Source organism: Salvelinus sp. IW2-2015, linkage group LG17 (assembly GCF_002910315.2).
Source record: "Salvelinus sp. IW2-2015 linkage group LG17, ASM291031v2, whole genome shotgun sequence".
In the NCBI taxonomy this organism is placed as follows: Eukaryota; Metazoa; Chordata; class Actinopteri; order Salmoniformes; family Salmonidae; genus Salvelinus; species Salvelinus sp. IW2-2015.
Genome location: NC_036857.1, coordinates 1,037,171 through 1,043,810, shown reverse-complemented (window position 1 = coordinate 1,043,810; position 6,640 = coordinate 1,037,171). Strand labels below are relative to the sequence as shown.

Sequence of the window (6,640 nt, the reverse complement as noted above, 5' to 3'; positions counted from 1 at the left end):
GTCATCCCACACGCAGCCCGTCGCACGACTGCGCCGCGCACCCACTCACACACTCCTACACTCTCCTCAACGCTACCCTCACCACCTCCTCTGGGCCAGACTCACGTCGTTCTCACATGGCAGCTCTCACACACATCTCTCAACAACATCCAATCTCCACACTCTCAACTCTCTATTCTATAACCCAATCCCACACCTAACTACTCCCTCAACCCAAACCTAATCCCAACCCAACCACACCACCTCACTCTCCTCTCTTCGCGCACTCACACGCAACTCACACTCACTCCACACATACACTACACTCACACTACGCAAACACAGCACTCACCGCACACTCAACCCAGCACACTCACGCCTGCTCTCCATTCCTCTGCACTGCTGCACGGCCTTCATTCGCTACACCACAACGATGCACCACTGCTTTCCCAGCCCGACTCACACACCAGAGCTCCTCACACACACACGCTCCTCGCTCTCTCTCCAGCTCTTCTCCTCACTCTCTCTCGCACTCGACACTCACTACTCACTTCTGCTGATCACTTAGTTTGCAACCCGCTCACACACTCCGCACTCACACTCGAACCTGTCGACACTCACCGCACTCTGCCATCTGCCAACCTCTCCAACCTCCTCACCTCTCCTACGCCTTTGCATTTGCTTACCCTAACATAGGATCCATGCAATAGTCCAACCTCTGAACCTCTGCCCCTCTGCAACCTCTTCCTACTTTCATCTCTACGCTTAGTCAATGGGACTCATGGAACGCAGTGCCAACCTCTGCCAACCTCGCAACTTGCCAACCTTCTCACTCTTCATCTAGCTTCCGACCCGTACAACTCGGGATCAATGGAATAGTGCCAACCTCTGCCAACCTCTGCCAACCTCTGCCAACCTATTCCTACCTTTTCCTACCCTGCACACCAGTCAAGCGATATCCTCCATTAGTGCATTGAATCGTATCACATTGAACCGTTCCTCTAATCAAACCAAATCACATTGAACCGTTTTTCTAATCAAATCACATTGAACCGTTTTTCTAATCAAACCAAATCACATTGAACTGTTTTTCTAATCAAATCAAATCACACCGAATCGTTTAAAACTAAAACGTATGGTTCCTGTATAGTATCAGAGCCCATGTATCTACACTGAACAGAAATATAAACGCAACATTCAACAATTTCAAAGATTTTGCTGAGTTACAGTTCATATAAGAAAAATCTGTCAAATTGAAATAAATTCATTAAGTCCTAATCTATGGATTTTAAATGACTGGGTAGGGGCTCATCCACTGGGTAGCCAGGCTCAGCGAATCAAAATTAGGGTTTTTTTCCCCACAAAAGGGCTTTATTACAGACAGAAATACTCCTCAGTTTCATCAACTGTCTGGGTGGCTGGTCTCAGACGATCCCGCAGGTGAAGAAGCCTGATGTGGTGGGTCCAGGGTGGGTGAGGTTGCACATGGTCTGCGGTTGTGAGGCCGGTTGGACATACTGCCAAATTCTCTAAAACGATGTTGGAGGCGGCTTATGGTAGAGAAATTAACATTCAATTCTCTGGCAACAACTCTGGTGGGCATTCCTCCAGTCAGCTTGCCAATTGTATGCTACCTCAAAACTTGAGACATCTGTGGCATTGTGTTGTGTGACAAAACTGCACATTTGAGAGTGGCATTTTACTGTCCCCAGCACAAAGTGCACCTGTGTAATGATCACACTGTTTAATCAGCTTCTTGGTATGCCATATCTGTCAGGTGGATGGATTATCTTGGCAAAGGAGGGCTGATCACCAACAGGGATGTAAACAAAAATGTGTGCACAAAAACTAAGAGAAATAAGCTTTTATTTTAGCTCATAAAACATGGGACCAACACTTCACATGTTGCGTTTATATTTTTGCTCAGTATAAATCAAAAGTACCTCAAGTATTTAAATAGTACATACAGTATGTATATGCATCTTCCTCACAGTGTATATTCTCCATGGTTGGGGTCCATTCCATTTCAATTCAGTCAATTCTGGAAGTAAACACAGTGTGTTCTCTTCTCTCTCTCTCTCGCTCTTCTGTCCTCTCTCTTCTCTCCTCTTTCTGTCATCTCTCTTCCTCTCTTCTCCTCTCTCTTCGGGCCTCTCTCTTCTCTTCGCTCTTCTTTTCTCCTCTCTCTCCTCCTCTCCCCTCCCCTCCACAGAAGAGGATGTGACGGTTGGTAAGTTCTACGCGACCTTCCTGATTCAGGACTACTTCAGGAAGTTCAGGAAGAGAAAAGAGCAAGGAGATCTGGAAGAGGGCGACCCAAACAACACCTCTGCTGCTCTACAGGTTAGTATTCTTGTCGCAGCCAGAATGGCGTGCAGAGTACAGCAGCCTATCTCTTGTATCTGTCGTGTTCGAGGCAGCTTCAAGGATGGAAATGAAGCTAGCCCGTTAGATCGAGGCTAGTACCTGTTCAGATTGGGATAGTAGTAGACAATGTGCCAAAGAAGCCCAGCAAGCCAGTGAAATGTTACTTTGGCACAGATTGTGGCGGTCTACTAGCCTGGCTGGCCAGTACCCCAAATCCTTAAGTTCTATCCCCGGGGCAGGACGCTAGTCTATATCCTGTTTCTGTAGTGAGACAGCTTGATGTACAGCACACCCCCTGGACAGGACACTAGTCTGTCTCCTGTTTCTGTAGTGAGACAGCTTGATGTACAGGACACCCCCTGGACAGGACACTAGTCTGTCACAGGGCCATACCCTCAATCCAGCTCTTTAATGCTGAGTGCCAAGCAGCGAAGCATCGGGTTCCATTTTTAGTGTCTTTGGTATGACTCAACCGAGGATTGGTCGGTGCTGTATATCTGTGTTGCGCTGCATACTGTCTCCTCTGCATACTGTCTCCTCTGCATACTGTGTCCTCTGCATACTGTCTCCTCTGCTGCATACTGTATCCTCTGCTGCATACTGTCTCCTCTGCTTACTTATTTCTCCTTGCCTTGCACCACTGTGCTCCACTGCTTGCCATGACCGTCCTTCCTCTGCCTGCATACCGTCTCCTCTGCTGCATACTTGTCTCCTCTCGCTGCATACTGTTCTCCCTCTGGCTGCATACTTGTTCTCCTCTGGCTGCATTACTGCTCCTCTGGCTGATTACTGTCTCACTCTGGCTGCATACTGTCTCCTTCTGCTCATACTGTCTCCTCTGGCTGCATACTGTTTCCTCTAGCTGCATACTTCTCCTCGCTTGGCATACTGTCCTCGCTCTGCATACTGCCTCCTCTGCTGCATACTGTTCTCCTCTGCATACTGTCTCCGCTGCTGCATACTGTCTCCTCTGATACTGTTCTCCTCTGCTGCATACTCTGTGGCATACCTCCTGCTGCATATCGTACTCCTCTGCTGCATATCGTCTTCCCCTGCTGCATACAGGACTCCTCTGCATACTGTCTCCTCTGCTGCATACCGTCTCCTCTGCTGCATACCGTCTCCTCTGCTGCATACTGTCTCCTCTGGCAGCATACTGTCTCCTCTGGCCAGCATTACTGTCTCCTCTGCTGCATACTGTCTCCTCTGCTGCATTACTGGCTTCCTCTGCTGCATACCCGTTCTCATCTGCTTGCATACTGGTCTCCTCTGGGCTGCATACTGTCCCTCTGGCTGCTACTGTCTTCCTCTGGGCTGCATACTGTCTCCTCTGCTGGCATACTGTCTCCTCTTGGCTGCCATACTGTCTCCTCTGCTGGCATACTGCTCCTCCAACTGCTGCATACTGTCTCCTCTGCATTACTGTCTCCTCTGGCTGCCATACTGTCTCCTCTGCTGCATACTGTCTCCGCTGTGCATGTACTGTCTCGCTGTTTGCATACTGTCTCCTCTGCATACTTCGCTCTGTACTGTCTCCTCTGCCTGCATATCGCCCTGCTCATGGACGCTCTCCTCTGCTGCATACCGTCTCCTCTGGCTGCATACTGTCTCCTTTGCTGCATACTGTCTCCTCTGGCTGCATCTGTCTCCTCTGCTGCATTACTGTCTCCTCTGCTGCATACTGTCTCCTCTGCTGCATACTGTCTCCTCTGCTGTATACTGTCTCCGCTGCTGCATACTCTCTCCTCTGCATACTGTCTCCTCTGCTGCATACTGTCTCCTCTGTTGCATACTGTCTCCTCTGCTGCATACTGTCTCCTCTGTTGCATACTGTCTCCTCTGCTGCATACTGTCTCCTCTGCTGCATACTGTCTCCGCTGCTGCATATTGTCTCCGCTGCTGCATACTGTCTCCTCTGCATACTGTCTCCTCTGCATACTGTCTCTTCTGTATACGGTCAGTAGCTGCTCTTTATATACTGTATATACGGTGGAGTACTAACTACACGGTAAAGTGCTAGTTCAATGGTAGAGTACTAGCTACAGTATACAGTAGAGTACTAGCTATACGGTAGAGTACTAGCTATACGGTAGAGTACTAGCTATATGGTAGAGTACTAGCTATACGATAGAGTACTAGCTATACGATAGAGTACTAGCTATACAATAGAGTACTAGCTATACAATAGAGTACTAGCTATACGATAGAGTACTAACTACATGGTAGACTACTAACTATACGGTAGAGTACTAGCTGCACGGTAGAGAACTAACTATATGGTAGAGTACTAGCTACAGTATACGGTAGAGTACTAACTATACGGTAGAGTACTAACTGTACGGTAAAGTACTAACTATACGGTAAAGTACTAGCCACTGTATACGGTAGAGTACTAACTATACGGTAGAGTACTAGCTGTACGGTAGAGTACTAACTATATGGTAGAGTACTAACTATATGGTAGAGTACTAACTATACRGTAGAGTACTAACTATACGGTACAACACTAGCTGTACGGTAGAGTACTAACTATACGCTAGAGTACTAGTTATACGAGAGTACTAGCTATGCAGTAGAGTACTAACTATATGCTAGAGTACTAGCTATACGAGAGTACTAGCTATGCGGTAGAGTACTAACTATGCGGTAGAGTACTAGCTGTACGGTACAATATAGATACAATAGAGTACTGGCTATACAATAGAGTACTAACTATACAATAGAGTACTAGCTATACGGTATAGTACTAGCTATACGGTAAAGTACTAGCTATATGGTAGATTACTAGCTATACGGTAGAGTACTAACTATACGGTAGAGTACTAGCTATACGGTAGAGTACTAGCTATATGGTAGAGTACTAGCTACAGTATATGGTGGAGTACTAACTATGCGGTAGAATGACGGGTACAGTTACAGCTAGACGGGTAGGTGACCAGCTATACGGGGTAGCGGTACAGCTTACGGGGTTAAGGTTACAGCAGATATACGGGTAAGGTTCAGCGAACGGGTGTAGGGTACAGCACTAACGAGTCACGCGATTACAGCTATCGGTAGGGTTACAGCTATACGGGTAAGGTAACAAGCTATACGGTAGGGTTACAGCTGATACGGGTAAGCTTACAGCTACTACGGGTAATTAAGCTATACCGGGTAAGGTGACGCTTATCGGGTGGGTGACAGCCTATAACGGGGGGGTATTAAGCTTACCGGTTAAGGTTACAAGCTATACGGGTAGGGTTACGACTATACGGTAGGGTGTACAGCTATACGGGTAAGGTTTGAACGCATACGGGTAAGGTTACAGCTATCAGCGTAGGGATTACAGCCTATACGGGTAAGTTACAGGCTAAGGGTAAGGTTACAAGCTATAGGGTAGCGTTACAGTATCCAGGGTAGGGGTCCACAGCTTACGGGTAAGGTTTACAGCTATACGGGAGGGTTACAGCTATACGGTAGGGTTACAGATACGGTTAAGGTTACAAGCTTACGGGTACGTTACAGCTATATAGTAGGTACCGCTATACGGGTAAGGCTTACAGTTATACGGGTACGGGTCGTACTAGCTATACGGTAGAGTACTAGCTATACGGTAGAGTACTAGCTATATGGTAGAGTACTAGCTACAGTATACGGTGGAGTACTAACTATGCGGTAGAGTACTACCTATACGGTAGAGTACTAGCTATACAATAGAGTACTAGCTATACAATAGAGTACTAGCTATACAATATAGTACTAACTATACAATAGAGTACTAACTATACAGAAGAACACCAACTATACGGTAGAATACTAGCTATACGGTAGAGTACTAGCTGTACGAGATTACTAACTATACGGTAGAGTACTAGCTACATGGTAGAGTACTAGTTATACGATAGAGTATTAACTACACTGTATAGTAGTAACTAAACGGTAGAGTACTAACTATACGGTAGAGTACTAACTATACGGTAGAGTACTAGCTATACGGTAGAGTACTAACTACACGGTAGAGTACTAACTACACGGTAGAGTACTAACTACACGGTAGAGTACTAACTACACGGTAGAGTACTAGCTATACGGTAGAGTACTAACTACACAGTAGAGTACTAACACTATGAGAGTACTAACTATACGATGGAGTTCGAACTATGCGGTAGAGTACTAGCTACATGGTAGAGTACTAGCTATACGGTAGAGTACTAGCTATGCGGTAGAGTACTAGCTATACGGTAGAGTACTAACTACACGGTAGAGTAGTAACTATAAGGTAGAGTACTAACTACACGGTAGAGTACTAACTATA

The 6,640-nt window shown here is 46.4% G+C and overlaps 1 protein-coding gene across 1 annotated transcript in view; it reads left to right on the top strand.

Annotated features, from left to right (window-relative positions):
• The first annotated feature begins 2,075 nt into the window (after nucleotides 1–2,075).
• Nucleotides 2,076–6,640, top strand: part of LOC111976819 (voltage-dependent L-type calcium channel subunit alpha-1F) — an 11,619-nt gene continuing 7,054 nt past the window's right edge. The window contains exon 1 of the mRNA XM_024005973.3: nucleotides 2,076–2,322. The gene's annotated coding sequence lies outside the window, so the exon portion shown is untranslated. The remainder of the gene's footprint in view (nucleotides 2,323–6,640) is intronic.